Source organism: Amphiura filiformis, chromosome 8 (assembly GCF_039555335.1).
Source record: "Amphiura filiformis chromosome 8, Afil_fr2py, whole genome shotgun sequence".
In the NCBI taxonomy this organism is placed as follows: domain Eukaryota; kingdom Metazoa; phylum Echinodermata; class Ophiuroidea; order Amphilepidida; family Amphiuridae; genus Amphiura; species Amphiura filiformis.
This window is the reverse complement of record NC_092635.1, coordinates 7,792,249-7,810,697: the sequence shown is the minus strand read 5'-3', so window position 1 is coordinate 7,810,697 and position 18,449 is coordinate 7,792,249. Positions and strand designations below refer to the sequence as shown.

The 18,449-nt window shown below is 34.7% G+C and overlaps 2 protein-coding genes across 2 annotated transcripts in view; one reads left to right on the top strand and one right to left on the bottom strand.

Moving 5' to 3' along the window:
- The window catches only part of LOC140158581 (translocon-associated protein subunit beta-like), a 468,516-nt gene that overhangs the window by 426,140 nt on the left and 23,927 nt on the right, over nucleotides 1–18,449 (bottom strand). The window lies entirely within an intron of this gene.
- Nucleotides 14,911–18,449, top strand: part of LOC140158580 (uncharacterized) — a 111,394-nt gene continuing 107,855 nt past the window's right edge. The window contains exon 1 of the mRNA XM_072181718.1: nucleotides 14,911–14,981. The gene's annotated coding sequence lies outside the window, so the exon portion shown is untranslated. The remainder of the gene's footprint in view (nucleotides 14,982–18,449) is intronic.

Sequence of the window (18,449 nt, the reverse complement as noted above, 5' to 3'; positions counted from 1 at the left end):
AATCCTCACAAAAATTACCACTTTTACATTATACTGAGAAGTGGTAAGCAAATACTTAGTCTAACGCAATCATTTTGATTTCTCATCGCAAATAGTCATTATTTGATGTGATTGCTGTTATGATATTGATGTGGTGGGGATGTTTGATCGGTGATGGTGTGAATTTTTGATTTTTGATAACAGTTGACTCTCAGTATATACAATGAGCAGAGTACTTTTTATTTGTATTGTTTCATATTATGTGTGTATCTTTGCTCTCAATGTCAATTCAATTTTGACTTCATTTCAAGTGAACCTCTATAGTTTGATGTCCTTTAATTCAAACAAAATCCTGAAGGGTGCTTGATCAGGGTGTCATAGTTGCAGGATGTTTTGTCAGAGGGAAACATCAAAAATGAGGAGAGTGGCATGGCATCATAAGGGCACATGCCCTCCCCCCAATCAATTGCAAAATTTAGAAAATCCCACAGGAAAATTGCCAAAAAATGGCTTGTTCTCCCCCAATCAGACCTGGTACCCCCCCAAAAAAAATCATGGACGGTGCCCCCAATATGATGACCGACGCTACGCCACTGGGTGAGGACAGGGCCCAACTCAAAGCAGCAATTGTCTCTCTCTCTGGGATGGACAATCAAGCAACATTTATATCTTGTACAAATTGTTTTTATTTTGTATGAGTAACAAAAATGGTAAAGTCCACCACAGATGTGTTCCTATATCTGTGAATCCATGTTGCCATTCAGCTAAAGATTGAGTTCTTGATTCTTTTCTAAGATATTTGTTGTATAAATGAAGCCCACCTTTAAATGCCATGAATACCCTCTGGTTATCGGCATGTTTCTATGTGTCCCTCATCAATTAATGAAGGATTTAATTCTAATAGAAGTGTGTCTCTAACCTCCAGGTTTACCTACGCTATGTTTGCAGGAGAAAGACAAGTATCATCAGTTTGTGCCTACAGATGTAAAGAAGTATACATGTCCTGGGAGATGCTTGACTTTAATAGCCTTCCTTTGAGGCTAATGTGGGCTATAATCTGAGGCAGAATTAAAAAGACTAGTTTGCATCTGAGTCACTGTCAATCAAACTCCCTGTGACACTTGATTGGTTAGTAGCATATAAAAGGAAGGCTGATTCATCTGGTGGTTTGTTTATTTGTTTGCTCGTTACGCATTTTTGTGAGAAGAAATTGTGTTTCCGCTTTGCTGTTTTTCCATTTTTTTCTGAGACAAACATGTTTTGTTTGGTTTTATTCATCATTCATTCATTGGTTTCTTCCATTACACATTGCTCATTAAACAAAGACCTCGGCCTGCAGAGCATTGCACTTTAAATAAAGCGTTAAACAAATTATCCATCACCTGAAGAATTATAAGCTAAAAAAAGAAAAAGGGGAAAAAATGACAAAAAGATACTAGGTTAAACTTTAATATCCTGTCGGAGAGATTCACACTTGAGTCGTCATGGTAACAATGTGTTGAAATACAAGTTTACGGTTGGTGGAAACACCTGTCTATGTAAGATAATAAACTGAGAGACATGTAATCGATGTCTTGTCTATTGCAAATTGTTCCTTACCAATAAAGGTGTTCATACATCTACAACATCTAGAGAGTTTCTTGATGTGAGGCATGACCTGTTGTTATATAAACAGATCAAAACAGGAAAGTCGTAACTTTGAGTTCAAATTATTTACTAACAGTAGTAAGATTCAGATAAACATGTAGGTAAATGTTCTGCACTTGTTTAAAAAGAAATCAGAATGGCCAAGAAATGATTGATTCAAATAGTTGGTGCATTAAAAGGATATGTTTCAATGGGTATCAACCATGCAAGATGCTCTCCACATTGAATGGACCATGGTCACTTAATGATCGATGGCACACGCTGACCACCACTGACTTCAGATGATTGGAACATGTTAGTCTATGCAGTTTTGCATCACACAATCTTGTTTTCAAATCTCACCAAACTTCATTCAATCATCAATTTCTCGATATTGGGATTTGTTTTTGCTATCATACACCAGCTAACCAAATTGTCATACATTTATATTTAAGTGTGTTCAGAATTAAGGCCACTCAAATTAGTGAGGATTCTTTCTGTGTAACAGTGCTACTGAGCATCTAATTCAGAGGAATCAACTTGTAGTTGACAAATTATAAGAAAGCCAAACATAGGATTAAATGATGGAAACTATGAGAATCTCACAAAAATCAGGCGATGTTAATGCTTAGGCCTACTTCTATTGCTATCTTCAGTAGATAGCAAATGTAATTACAGAACTTAATTATACTCTTTTGCTATCTTCAGTAGATAGTAACAGCATGAATTTCAAAATATATATGATTACTACTTTACTACTGATAATGTTCAGTAGATGCTTGCTACCTTTGCTGTCTTCAGTAGATAGCAACAATATTAAGAGAATCTCACAAAATTCAAGAGATGTTTTATAGGCCTAGGCTTGTATGTTCTTTGTGTTATCTCTGTATTGTGTAGAAACCCACTATAAGTTTCAATATCTCATACACCAAGTCAAATCTTAAGAGTTCACAATTTTACAAAGCTCAACAACATGTGGATATATTATTATACTTTAATTAGCAGTCATTTGCTACATGGTGATCAATCTTTGTCTAAGATCTTTGTGTTGTTATCTATGTAAAAGGATGAGTACTGCTAGATCATGTATGCACTACACTTCATTACAGAATGGTTATTTCTAAGATATAATCCATCAGCCTTCATTTTGCAGGAAGGCTATTGTTCAACATAATTGCTTATATGCGGCTTTGAAAAATGTGTTACTTTTGAAATTGTACTTAATAGTTTATTTATACACCAAAGTCACAGTCAAAGCACTTTTCACATGGAATTGCCTAACAGCATCTATAACTTGCATATTTCTTACAATGTAAAAGATTGACTTTCAACTTATACATCGACAAGTCGAAATAAAAAGATTGCATATATCTTTTCATTTGATTTAGTGATTCCATCATGTTTCAATGTTGTTCATCACCCTTTAACAATGATGCGTCCATGTCATTAGATTTTAGGTGTGTTTTATCATTGGAAATTGGGCTGCTAGAACCACTTGCCACCACTGTATGTGTGCTCCACACATTCATTCTGATTAAGCACAGATTATGTCACAGATAATGGTGGCCCTAGGCCTACCATTATAACCATTTTAGCATTGATCATGATGAACCATTCTGAGTATCTTTTGTATTTAGCCTACAGCCATTCACAGATAGGATCAGTTCAGTCCCAGAGTATCATTTAAACTGAAATCTGAACTCGAGCAGTGAACCCTTTGACCAGAGAGTTTCAAGCCATGGGTAGATTTTGGTGTTAAGAAATCTTTTAATGGACTTAGACTCAATAGAATTGATTGAGCTATGAAAATCTCTTTGACCTTTGTTAGAAGAGAAAGTGGACTCCTTTGTATCAAGTTCATTTTTGTCTAGGTCATATACAACAGTCCATATGTCTGTTAAAAAGAAAAAGCAGAATACGGGCAGGTAGGCAGACTGACCGACAGATGAGACCGAAAGAGTAATGAGACAAATAGTTAAAGAAAGAGACAGTGAAATGAAAATGAGACGAGAGAGAGAGAGAGAGAAAAGGAGAAAACTTTTGTTGTTTCTCTGTCGTTTTTATAGACTTGAAACAAATTAGAACAAGGGAAGCTCGATCTATTCCAAGAAGCTCACATGGAATTGTATCTTATATCAATTGATGTAACATACAATTGTTAGATACCTGGATGAATATTGAAATCAAATATTATGTTCGTGCCAGTATAAGTGAGATTTTAAGCTTCCTCATGAATTCTATATCTAGAGTGGCTAGATTATTAATAAATTCTCATGTGAGGAAGGATTAAGTTCTAGTTGGTTTCTTACATGATTTTAGATGGAAAAGCCTTGTCAAAAGTTGGAACCAAATAAAACAAAGATTTAAATCTTTATTGCTGGTGAGAAATTAATTGTGTGGTACTGAAGTTAAAATGCTTCTGTAATCAAAGATGTTGTTTCTAGAAAGGTCACTGTCTTTATTTGGTGCAAATGGCATTCAAATGTATGCCAATGTAATGCATTTTACAAGAGCATGCCATTGAATTTGATATAGTTAAAGTTGATGACATTTTTTACATTTTCTCTCCATATCAACAGGTTGGTGTTATTGTAACCTGTTGGAACGAGGTGGCATAAAATGTGACCCAATCTGATCCACTCAGGCAGAAGTCAGAAATTTTGAAAATTGAGTTATTACTGTTACTAACTTTTCATCAATGCCAACTTTAGCCTGATTGTACCAAATCTGGTCACAAATGTAAAATGGAAAAATTGTGCTGTATTTGCACCAAATTGTATGAAACTGTGCACCTTTTTTTTACAGGGGTTCTTGATGCTGGAAAGAATCAGACGGGTCACAGGTGTCAATTGGCCTACGCATACCTCAATACAATCTTTGTGATATAAATGCATGTGGAATCATGAAATTGATGCCATGATTGAATCAAGATGCATAATGACAACCAAGAAAATCTCATAAATATTGACTAAAACCTGGAAAATAAACTTGAAAGACACTTTAAAATAGAATTTTCCCCCATACTATCACATTGAATGTAACAACATTGCTAACTGGGCTGGTGTATATACAGAAAATAAAGTTGTTGATACTGAGTGCAAGAAACACTACTATCACCATTATTTATATAAACACTCTCAAGTCAGTCAGTACTTTTTAACATCCAATGCATGCATCAAGGGTATGGGTTACATAGTTTTGAGCATTGTGAAGTGATATCAATTTCACGTTGATGTAGTAAGTTAACTCATACTGTGCATACTTTGAAAGCTAAATTTAGAAAGTGATCAATACTACCGAGTAAACATGATGAATGTAAAAATACTAGGTAAGTTATACTGGAAAAATAAGCAACTTAGTACTACATTTGCCGGCATTGCCATTTATTCCTCCTTTTATGCTATCTTCATAAGATAGCAAAACCTTTTAACTTTTTTTGCTATCTTCATTAGATAGCAAAAAAGATAGCAAATTGAATATATTTGACTGCTGCTCTTGCAGTGGATAACAAACCGGTAATTGCAGAATATAATAATGCTTGCAATATGCTTCTTGTGCTATCTTGAGTAGATAGTAAACCCCTATAGATTGTAGAATTTAATCATATGCTTGCTTCTATTGCTCTCTTCAGTAGATAACAAATACAAAATAACAAAATAATATAGAATTTAATTATACTCTTCTTTTGCCATTTTCATTAGTGCATGAATGTCAAAATATAAACAATTGCTGCTTTGCTATCTTCAGTACAGTAGATGCTTGCTACTTTTGCTATCTTCCGTAGATAGTAGATCAACCTTCAGTGGATAGCAATAATACATGAAATGTAGAATATATGCTTACTACTTTTGCTATCTTCTGTAGATAGCAACAACAAATGAAATTCCATAATTCATATGAATTGTAGAATATATGCTTCCTATCTTCAGTAAATAGCAATAATTATGAATTGCAGAATATATGCATGCTACTTTTGCTATTTTCAGTAGATAGCACCAACATATGAAATTGTGGACATGAAAATAAAAGCAACAATGAACATAAACATGTACAGGTACCTCCACACACCCACTCACAGAAAAGAATATGGTCCATTTAGCCAAAATTTAATAATTTGAAAATTACATTTTTAACCTACTGATTTATATGAATAATTGATCAATTTTGTCATTTCAAAAATGACACATAAAAAATGTTCTAAAAAGGGAACAGGTGACATTAATGAAATATCAGCAAAAATAATCACGCTTACAAATTGAGGGTTCAATGGGATATTTAAGTTGAAATCCATAAACCCAATATGGAAGGCATGATATTAATCTCTCACACAGGGAGTATGAAATTCAAATGGAGCTACCTGCATGGGTGACTCCATTTAAAATCTACACCCCCTGTCTTCCGTGGGGTGTGTATGGTTTTCAACTGTAATAACCCAAACTGCAAACCTGTTAAAAACCATTCATTAATTTTGTAGCATGAGTACTATCAGGTCTATACAGCAACAATAAAACTAGGTCAGTGCCTGAGGCATCATTGGTGCTATACTAGATGACTCTGTTGCATCTCCAGAACCATGGATCCCATCAAGTTAACATTAGTCATGTTCAGATGGAGAATGATCCTCCAGGGATTTGAAATCCAAATATAGTAATGGAATACTCAATCACTTGTATATCCACATAGTGGTTTTGCCAGCTGAGATCCACTGACTAAGCCACTGACAATAAATATCATGTGAATTATGTAGTTTGAGGTTCAGCTGAAGCACCTACATATCTTGAGGGTTTGAGCCAGGTGAAACCTCATTGAATATCAAAGCTACAGGTGCATTTGCACATTTAAAAAAATGTGCGGAACCTTGAAGGGTTGTGATCCTCTAAGTATCACCCTGCTGTGTGGACATTGCTATTAGGTTAGTCCAGTTAAAATCCATACACCCCATATGGACAACATGATCTTAATCTCACACACAGGAGTGTAGATTTCAAATGGAATCACCCATTTAGGTAACCCATTTGAATTTAACACTCCCTGTGTAGAAGATTAAGGTCATGTCGGGGGTGTATCATGGATTTCAACTGGAATAACCTATTGTCTTAATAACCTCCAAGAGTACTATCATGTTGATTTTATATTTATCTGAATACTTGTAAATTAAAATCAATAAATGTAACCCTATCTGCTCAATTTTAACATCAGTGATATTCATACTGAAGTGGTTAAAGATAATGACGCTGCTTTGCCTGTGAAATTAGATATCAAATCAATTTCCCTTTATAGAGAAAAGGGAAAAAATAGCGGGAGAAACTGGTTTGCACTTTTTACCACAATGACGTGCAACACACAGTACAGGTGTATTATTTTAAGCAGCTTTCACATTCACTTAATGGTTAGAAGATATTATATGCAGTGTTATGTTGTTTTAGGGGCCATAGAGGTATAATAATGAAGACTAATATATGAAGTCTTGTATTTGATTTGGAGCATACAGAGTGTTCCTAGAAATTTAGAGCACAACTACTACTTGATCATCATTGCTATCATCATGATCATCAGCACTGTCATCATCAATATCATCATCATGATTGTTATTGCTGGCATCATCATCATCATCATTTCTATTATCCTCATCATAATCATCATGATCATAATTCTAAACTTGAAAACAGTGTCAGTGCCAGGGGGTGTGGGGGCAAGTTTCCCCAGTCAGAGTTCTTCCCTCCCCAGTTGCCCCTCCCTCCCAAGAAGAACCCCAAATTATGACAATTTGCGCAAATTTTGTTGATTTTGCCCACCCGGAAATTCACTTACCACGTCCACAATCACGCATAACATTGATTCTATAATTAAAGTGATTTCTGGAAATTAGATTAGTGTAATGGAAAGAATATACGATTCAGGTTATTTGTGTATAAAGATTCATGGTATTTGTTCAAGTCTACTGTCTTGAGAATTGCAAATTGTGCGTACTTGGTGATGCTCATCAAGAATTTACTGCTTCACACCGTTGTTATCTTTGGTTGATAACAAGAGTATTCCCCAATATTTTCCCGTAATTATATTTTTGCAGGTGTCATGGTTGTGAGCTTCTCTAACAATTTCACAGGGTGATAATTTTTGCAGTTGTAAATTTTTAGTAATTAAGCTTTGTAATTAAACTTCATTATCAAGTACATTTGTAAGGTGTTCAATTCACAGGCCTAGTCAAACCGGAAAATGTGCACAAATAAAACCACCCCAAAAATTAAGCTTATACAGAAAGTAACATTTGTTTCCGTCTTCAGAAAAAGGATACAGAATATATTTATAGAATTATGCACTCAACATATTGCTGTCTATACAAGACCACAGGATTATATAAACATAAATTATATTGAAATTACAAGCAGTTGATAAAAAATTAAAATCAGCAAATAATAATGTAATAGCAAACTAACTGGCACAAGTACTTGATTATCAGTGTACAGAGGATTTTCAACAAAAACAAGTCAACTGAGAGAAATAAGCAAGCAAGAAAACATATGATTGCCAGTTTGCTATCTTCAGTAGATAACAACAGCATTCAAATTACACAATAATCTGCTTGCCTTTTAGACCTTGGATCAAATCAGGGCATTTTATAAAGATGGCAGCTCTAGTCCCTAAAAAGGTTCTAAAGTTGTCCTTTCAGGAGAACCCTTACCCTTAGAGGTCCTCTAAAGAACCAAAAATGGTTCCAAACCGTCAAAAATGGCCCCAAAAATGTGATACAGAACTGTTTTTGGTTATTTAGAGAACCTTTAAAGGGTTTTCCAAAATTAAAGAACTTTTTGAGAGGTTCAAGAGTTAGGGTTCTCTTGAGAGGACAAAGAAGGTTCTATTTAGAACCTTCTTTTCTTAGAAGTCCTTTTGATTAGGATGTTGTCACATATTGAACATAAGTTTAATTGTTGTTTTTGATACTGAAATTAGCAGCACAAATGAACTTAGATTTGAGCTTCTGTGGGATGTTTTATCTACAAAAAGCTGGAATGCTCTATGCAGCATGTTAATTTTACTGCAATATATATCAATCATTAATATGTTGCAAAACTAAATGTATTATAATAATACTATAAACTTCAATAACATTGTGTAAATGTCAAAGAGCAAACTAACTATTCCTCCATTAATCACAGCATTTTTAAATGTTAAGTTAGGTTTCTTTAAAAGGCAATGTCCGTTAGGAGGATACAATTATTGAGTTAGTATACATTTGACATTTAGACAGAACATGAATGATGATATCATGTGACCATTTACTGTAGGAGATCACCCATCTTTTGCGGTTCGTAAATGCATAGAGTTTGGATTTGATTGTTGGCAAATTTTACATGTATAATCTTTGCATGTTGTGACCATTGGAGGAATAAGTTGCTGAAGTCATCAGGGGATTAAGTCCCCTCCCCATAAAGAATAAAAAATAGGAGTACTCTTAAATCCCCCCTGTAGGACTACACAGTAAAAGAATTCCACTGTAGGACTATACGACCCCCTCCCCCACTGTAGTCTACACAGCAAAACAAATTTGCACTGTAGGACTACTTTTTATATCACCCCTGTAGAACTAAAAAAACCTTTAAAAAGAAAAAGCCCCCACCACAGGACTTGTAGGTAAAAGACATTCACATTGAGCACTCTTGAATAGAGAGGTCAATATCATTGTCATCATTATTATGTAAATAAGATAATGTCCATAATATTCAAGATGTGTGGACAAGTAGGTCTGCATCTCCAAAAAGGACATTCACTCTTTTGAGTACATGTTGACATAACTAATATTGCTTATGAGGGCGACAAATAAATCTGATTATCTGCAAATGATGTTTGAATAGCTAACTTGATCTCCAAAAAGGACTTTCACCCTTTGAGTACATGTTGACATAATTTTAAATTTATTGCTTATGAGGGTTACAAATAAATCTGATTGCCTGCATGAAGTATGAATACACTGCAAAAAAAAGTGTTCTGAATTAGAACACTAAAAATTGTAACACTTATTGAACATATAAAAGTGTACTGATTGTGAACACCAAGTGTTCCAGACTTTAACACAACAGTATAATTTGTGAACACGTGTGTTTACCTTTTTGAACACTTGATGTTAACATATTGTCGTCATTTTGTGAACATGGTGTGTTCATGTTTTTAAAACTTTGAACACAAAGTGTTCCAAATCCTAACACATTTACATGTTCAATGCCATGTAACACTTTAAGAACACATTTACATGTTCAAAATCAAATGTGTTCAGCTTTAGAACACTTGTGTTCTAATCATTTAGAACACTTGTGTTCTAATCTTTGAACACTGAGTTGTGTTCACAAATGTCATACACTTAGTGTTCAAGTCTGGAACATATGACACTTAGGCCTTCATATGTTCAATAAGTGTTACAAAAAGGGATGCAATACGCCTACACAAAGCAAAGTACAATGGGTCAATGTATAAATGTACACCTTTGTCCGAAATTTAATTGTAACAACAGACTCAGTAGTAAATTACAGCAAACCTAGGGCTAGGCCTATGCATGTTTGACTAGTGCAACATCGCAATTACATCTATCCCATCAGGCATGCCATGGCATGAAATCGACCCGCATACTGACCAGCTGTAAGACACACTCGTCAGAGGGTTCGGCCTACAGTATAATTCACATTAGGCCTATATCAAATTGCAGATTTGCACACTGTCTGACCATGTGACTATTGCATGGTCATGATTGATAAGCTTACTGCGCATTCATTAAAATGCACTAAAACCACGCAATACAAAAACGATGAATTTACATTTTTAGTCTTGTTGTTCTATGATATGTGGAGAACACGTTCGATATATTTGTTTTTAAATAAAATGGTATTTTGTGGGTAAAATCTCACCTCCAAATCCCCGTCCAAATTGCGGTTTCTCACTCCGATGACATCGTCTGTTCTATTATACGGTGCAACGACGCATGCGTGGCCCAGCACGTGGTAAATATAGCCTACATACAGTGTTCAAAAGCAGACACATTACATGTTCATTCAGTGTAAAAGTTGTGAACACCTTTATAGGCGTGCACCCAGAGTTATTTGGAGTGTACGGTATAGGCCTAAATTTCAATATTCGACGTAAGCCTACCCCTATAATAGGCCTATTTTCAGGTATTTTCTATAAACCGCAAAATGTTCAATGTTCTTTCATTCCGTGCAAGCTGCAGGCCTGTGTAAAATAAAATGAGAACAACTGATGATCTCCATAAATAATAGTAACCAATTATAAAATGGTTTTACAATCAGGCGAGCATTTTATGCTATATGCCTATTAATAGTGTTGTGAAAATTGTAGATTAAACATACAGTGTTCATTTTATGAACATTTAGTGAATGATCAAACACTATGTGTTTAAAAGTTTCCTCAGACGTTATGTTACGAACACTAAGCATTACCAAATTGAATGCAGTATGTCAAATAGGCCTATATGTCGAATTTGAACAGGTGGTGTTCTAATGCTGAACATTTCAAACACTATGTGTTAAAAGTTTCCTCTGACATTATGTTACGAACACTAAGCATTCTGAAATTGAATACAGTATGTCAACATTTGAACATGTGGTGTTCTAATGCTGAACACTTCAAACACTATGTGTTTAAAAGTTTCCTCTGACGTTATGTTACGAACACTAAGCATTATGGTTACGAACACCAAGCATTATGAAATTGAATACAGTGTGTCAAATTTTGCACAGGTGGTGTTCTCATGTTGAACACTTTTTTTTGCAGTGTAGTTAGTAGTTGATTCAGTGACCGGATATCAGAAAAAAAGATAGTCTGCAAGTGAAGACCTTATTGGAGGTGAGTTAGTTCGCAAGGTACTTTCAGTGCTTTGAAACAAATTAACTTAATTTGACCCCCTTAGTGTAAGCAAAAACAAAATTCAATGTTTTATTGGGGTGCGGACATCCTATTCTTCGCATTGTAAAAACATTGTCCCAAAATAGACTGTAAAAGTTTGTGTGTATTTGTGTGCTGTAAAATAATCTTATGTGACAAAAAACTTATATTTTTTTCATAGACTTAAATTTGTGCAGTAAACATAATTTATGAAAAATATAATCTCTGTTTAAAATCTTTTCATGTGAATTGAAGAAATGCATGGAAACAGAAGTCATGCATAGCTGTTGAAATGATGGAGCTAATGTGGTTACATTAACGATTGTTGGTTGCTATGGTAGTTTATACTAGGAGTAACATTAATTTTGTTACAGGAAACAGTTAAGTGATGCGTGAAAATGGCATGTTAGACATGTTCAAACTATAGCCAACTCCAGTCAGCCTTAATGTTACTCACAGATCACATAGAGAGCAGTAGTGTAAGTAAAATCCATGCCCAAGGGTTCCAAAAGTTGAAAATATTGAAACTTTACTTTGAAGAGCTCTTGAAATATCCACCTTGAAGTATCACCCCCTTGATGATTTAAATGCATGGGAAAATATATGTATAATCACTACATCACTACCCATGTCTTCAGACAACCTATCTGCAGACTGCCAACCCTATTTTTTCTATTCAAAATTTTTTTCAAACACATTTGTTCCTTTTATGTATATTTTGTTCTGTTGTATATTGTGCAGCAGTGTAGTTATAATAACACTTTTAATACCATCCAATATCATTTACAAAAGACATATCATCAAATGTCAATTTCAAGTTAATTATGTAATACATTGTGTATAGTCCTGTTGCACATAACATACATTTCTGATTGACTATTAACCAGGATAATTAGAAATGTCATCATATGTGACATGAGCTAATCTGCTCAGACCAACAACAATAATTTTTAAACTGAGTTCTTCCCATTACTATCTTGCTCAGTACCTAAGCTTACTGATGCTGAAACCCTTACATTTTGGGCATATTTGGTTGCAAAGTTACACAATTTTATACATTTATAGTTTTATGTTTTTTACAGCTTTTTGCTCCATATTTTTGCCTCTATCTCAATTTCATTATTGCCGACTTTAGTCTGATTGTGCCACATATAATTATGTTCTAGGAAATCATGTTTGGAATGAATATGGCCATGACATCTATTACATTGTACTTTGTGTCTATGGTTTAAAACAAACTGCTGTTTAATAGTGCATTAAACTTATATTCTAATCAGAAACACATTCCAAGCTCATAGTATTGTTATAAAAGGGCATTTTTAGTTGACATTGATGTATTTTATTCAGACATATAGTCTACAGCCATCAATGTCTTTGTACAACAAAATAGTAGTATAGGGAGAGCTGAGATTATATCCTGGAAGGGGTGCACTCAGGAAAGTGAACACATGCATGATCCCCCCTAAAACAAGCAAGTAGTCTGTATTACACATTTAGGGCCCAGGTAATTAATTTGATTATTACATCACTTCGCTAGTTATAGACAAGAAACCCTCAGTTTCAATTGAGTGAACTCACAGTTTCAGCTGAATCCCATACAAGATTTTACGACAATCATTGCCTGCTGAAGGTTTTGTCAAGCATACTGAAACCTTAAAATATTGTAAACTTTAACTTTCAGCCCCCATGTCATGACTTAGGTTATATACTCCATTTATAGAGTTAGAGGATGTATGTATGTATTGTCTTCTAAAGGGGATAGATGCCAGGAACTGTTATCGAACTCAACGTATACCTCAATTTACTGAAAGAGAAGATAAGAGAAGCAAAGAGAGATAGATGCCAAGTTAGGCATTGGGGAGACAAATAAGATTGATCAACCTATATGTATGAATGGGGAAGGGAGACAAGACATCAGTGACATGTGCAAAGAGCAACAGCCCCCATCCCCCATTTTTGTCAGTCAGCTGGGAGAAATGCACTCAGTAAAATGTATCTGGTCGGGAGACAATTTTATCTTGTTTACTAAATCAAGGCTCTTTGGAAAATTACAATTTGTTGTATAAATGTATAAATGTGCATTGCTGCAGTGAGGTGTGATGTTGTAATGCAACATGTGAAATTTTTTTGGGTCACTTAACTAGTTTAGACGGCAAGAAATGTTTTTTTGACAAAAAGGCTGTAGGGCCTACAGTGACACACCTATCATTATGAAACAGATGTGTGCATTATTATCAGGATAGCTATCAAGATTTGAAATTCCATAGGAAAATGGTCAAATAATGGCTTGTGCCCCCCCATCAGACCCCCCAATCATGGTCAGTGCCCCCCCCAATATGATGACCCACGCTCGCCACTGCCCTCCTCTGAAATCCCAACAAGAATTAAGAGTGCTGAGTATGTGCCCTTATTTGCTGGTGGGATTTTTATGGGAGGGCACTTTAAATCGTGCCTAAAATTCCAGTTAGGTCAAGGCAGCCCATAGCGCCATTAGGTGAATGTTTAATATGGTATAGTCATATGTCTTACAGCTCTTGAGTTACAGTCAAAACGGACATGTTCATATTTATCATATATCTTCAAACCAAAAGATCTGTTGAGCAGAGAATTGAATAAATGGCATAATCACTTCACACAAAAAAGATATGTGTTATACGTTATTTTTAGCACTGATGTAGATTTTGAAGAAACACAATATTCTAAAAACACTGAAAGATGAGAAATCGCTGAGTATCAGCTTACATAAAATGGAAATGCTTTAGCTAGGCAGAAAGAAGATCTGTGAAAGAATTGGTACATAAATTGATTCATTTGGTTAAGTACTGATACAGCTTATTTCAAGTAGAAAATGAACTTTTTCAGTAAAATGGGTAAAAGTAGAAGAAAGATAGAGTGGAGAACAGTGTTGATAAATTGAATTAGTCAGTAAAGTAAGAATCCCCTACCTTCCAGTATGTAACTTGATTTATACATTAGTAAAGATGAAACGCAATGTTCATTTTACATCCGCTAAATTCTAACCATAAAAGCATCAATTGAAAAATCTGACCCAATTACTAGTTAGAACAGAAATATATCCAAACATTCCTAGTTTGATTCAAGAGTGCATTAATGTACAATTGCTTAGTCTGTGTATTATACAATCTCAAAATTTGGGTTAAAAGTTTGTTGGTTTACCGAAAACTTCAAAATGATAGATTGTCTTTAAATTTGTCAGTTGTTTGCTAGGCAAAAGTTTATCCATCGTTGGGTCATGGGCATTTGGTTTAATCAGGTATAAAATTGGCCCATTATTATGTTCTCAGAATCTTCCTTGTTATACTTATACAGAGTTGAAGAGTCCAATATATGGACCTTTGATGTGGAGAAAAATAATATCACAAGTAATAATTTCCAACATTTTCTCTTTTTTGGAACAGGCACATTGCCATTTGCAATCAAGAAATCAGACGGTACATCAGTGTTTCAACTCAAAGAGCAATGGCGTAAGTACATTATTTTCCTTTTAGTTTTAAAATATTATTGTACTTTTTAAAAATCAAAACCCACTGAGAAGCCCTCTAATAAGTACTCAGCAGTTTAACTAGTTGCAGTAAAGAATTCAACTTATTTTTGACCTTGTTAGCTCTGTCCGTTGTTACTTTTTCTGTTGTCCAATTGGCACACATTCTTTCTGAGTCGCATATTTGATCTCTGCTCAAGACCAATGCCAGAGACAGGAGTACCTCTTCCGGGAAAATCAAAACATCTGGTCAAGGTTCCCACTCAAGGTGGCAGGATCAATAACATTGTCAACACGTTGAGAAAGCCAGGTTTCTGGGAAACTGTCAGCAGAATAACGTAATCTGGTCTTGAAAAATGAGCAGGCATGTAACGTAGCATGCTACTGACTTCCGAATGTAATGATCATTATCTGTGACTCATTATTTCATTATAAGTAATGAATATTGGGTTCTTGCTTAATTAGGTTGTGTTATGTTGCCGTATAATGTTAGTATACTGGAGAGGTTAAACTTACTGGGTTAGTGTATGCTGTAATGATGTAGGCCTATTTCAGCAGGATGTGTATACCAGCTAATGATTTGAGCATATGTGACCGGATCTGATCCAATCAGACCAACGTCACCAATAATGAAAATTGAGTTAAGGAGCAAAAACTATTTAAAAAATACGAAAATTTTCAAATGAAGGACTGCTTTTCCTCCCAGCTAGATACACTCTAAGTATATATCATTAGATTTATAAGTTTACTTTGTGGACTGTTAAATATAAAAAATATCAATTTTTAATAATTTGCCATAAAATTTGTATTATATCGCAAATTTCAAAAAATCCAAATTATTTGATCTCAAAAGGATAATCCTTAATGTATTCATAATGCAATTTGGTGTGTCTGATGTGCTCTCAAGTCCCACAAAAATACTGCGCAAACATTGCTGTCCGATTCCTTATGACTAAACTAATATAGTTTTTTGACCTTTCAAAACATTAATCTACAAATTAAGTGGATGTTATACTGCATTTGGATGTGGCAGCATAGACTGTAAAATACAGTCTATGGTGGCAGTCTCGGCCATGTTCACTAGATATTTATGAGTACCAATTATTTTGATACATCATGAACATGCTTAGAGGAGTAATAGGGCAAACTATTTTCCCGACGTCCTGGTTACGGGCCTTGAAACGATTGCAGGAGAAATAGGTCGCAACGTTAACAATTGACCAATAAAGTGGCTTGATTTGCTCATGAATATTTATGAGGTACAATAATATTATATCCCACTTTGCCCACTATTAACATACACTGAGCCTTAGAAACATCAAGTGTCACAACAGGTTTCACACAAGATTGTAGGTGTCAGTTTGGCAATGGTACATGGCTATCAACAGCTATGGTGACTAGGGATACGATGTGACAGCTAGCTAAGCCAACATCTAACACAGAATGTGCAAACAGGCAAGGTGGTTTGTAGATAAAGCTCTCTTAGGCATTTACTAAGCACACCGGATTGGTGCTATATAACCTCAAGATGTGTGCTAAGGGTGATCAAATTGTCGGCACTCTTGTTAGCTTGGTGTCAATTGGACATTGCAATATATGGATATATTAGGCTACAAAAACGAACCTGTCAAGTACGGTTGGTTGTTTTTGGTGTGTTTTTTCTGGAGGCTAAAATGTCACCAAAATCTGAATGATTTTTTGCAAATATATTTTCAAATTAATCAATTTTGGCCCCAAATTGAAAAAAAAAACATTCTCCAAATTGCAAATTTTGGGTTGGTTGGACATGTAGAACAGGGTTTTTTGTTGTTGCTTTATTGAGGAAAGGTAACAAATAGTCAGCAAAGTTGTTGACATTTTTGCAATATGGTAGGAGTAGTGGCTAAGGAAGTATGTGGTCATCAGGTAGCCAAAGTATGTTACATTAGCTACCTTTTTATGAATGACCACAGTAATGACAAAAGTACTAACATCTGTATCTAAACTATTCAACATTGGATATAATAGCTGCAATTCCTTGCGAATATGTAAGCTAATCTACGCTATAGTTGTTGAACATTTGATTATGGAAACAATGTGCTGCAGGGTCAAATTTAGTAAATTTAGTAATGTATCTTAATTTATGTTGAATATTGTAATAAATTTAAATAAAATACAACAAAAGTTGCAATTTCTTGATCATTTTGAAATTACAATAATGGTTAAAGTGGCAATAATGCATGGCTAGAATGTGTCAGGTAACCAAGCAGCTAAGTCAAGTAACTTTCTCATGGCCATAAGTACCGGTACATGGAAACATTAGCAAAACACTGGTGCTTGTTTGTTGGCTGTTGCTGTCTATGGCCAGGTATTGCTATAGCAATGCAATATGGTGCTAGGGGCATCATGTGACAGCTACCTGAGCCAGTGTCTAGTCCACAGGGTCTAGCCAAGAGACAAACTTGTTTACTTCTTTACACATGACTAGGGTTTGAAATGCTTATTGTACAAGTCTGATCTGATTTTTTGTGCAAAACTCTGTGCAAGTTCATAATGTGAAAAGGACCATTATTTTTGTGGTATGTAATTTTGACAACATTAATACTACATTTTCTTAAAGGCCAATAAGAAAAGTAATATTCTGCAAGCATGAAAATTTTGCAAATCCATATTATTCACTAAGAAAACCTGATTTGAAGCCATTTTGCTCAGTCAGTGTTGCCAGTGAAAGAAGCGTCGCAAATCAACAATTGACTTGACTTCCCAGTCCGTGCCAAATGTCCTTGAGTTTAAACTACATATTAGCCAATGGAGAAACATTTCATTAATAACCCATCCAATACCTATTGATGTATGTTGCTCCATCAACTTGTAAAGAAAACATACTTTTAAACAATATCCATAACTGGGGTCATATGAAGCTGTGGTAAACAATCTTTTACACAATATTTACACAAGGGCATATTTGTTTCCATATCTTTTAAAATTTAAATTAAAATTTTCAAGAGATAGTTACTTTCCATGACTTATAATTATGTTTTTCAATGAGTAAAAGGACCTTTTTCTTCCATAACTTCCAAAAGTGCTTATTTTGCCCCTAACTTCCAAAAGTGCTTATTTTCCCCCATAATCAATTCAGGTAATTCATTCCAATTCAAATTTATCACATGCATCTCAAAGTTGTTTACCAAATTATAAACTTATAGCAACAGAATAGCAATAATAATGAAAATGATAATGATAATATTAATCCACCAAAAAACGTTGACAACGTAAAGAAAGCAGCAAGTTTAAAAAGCCCCACCTCGGCTCACTTTTTGAAACTTGGTCCCATTTGTAAAAGATACTGATTTAAACTTTGTCATAATTAGCAACTTAAAACATTTCCCGAAGTGTTACGTATCTTTAATGTGCCGATGCGATATTAAGTTGTTAGCATTCTGGAACGATCAGAGAGGTTATTATGTTGTTC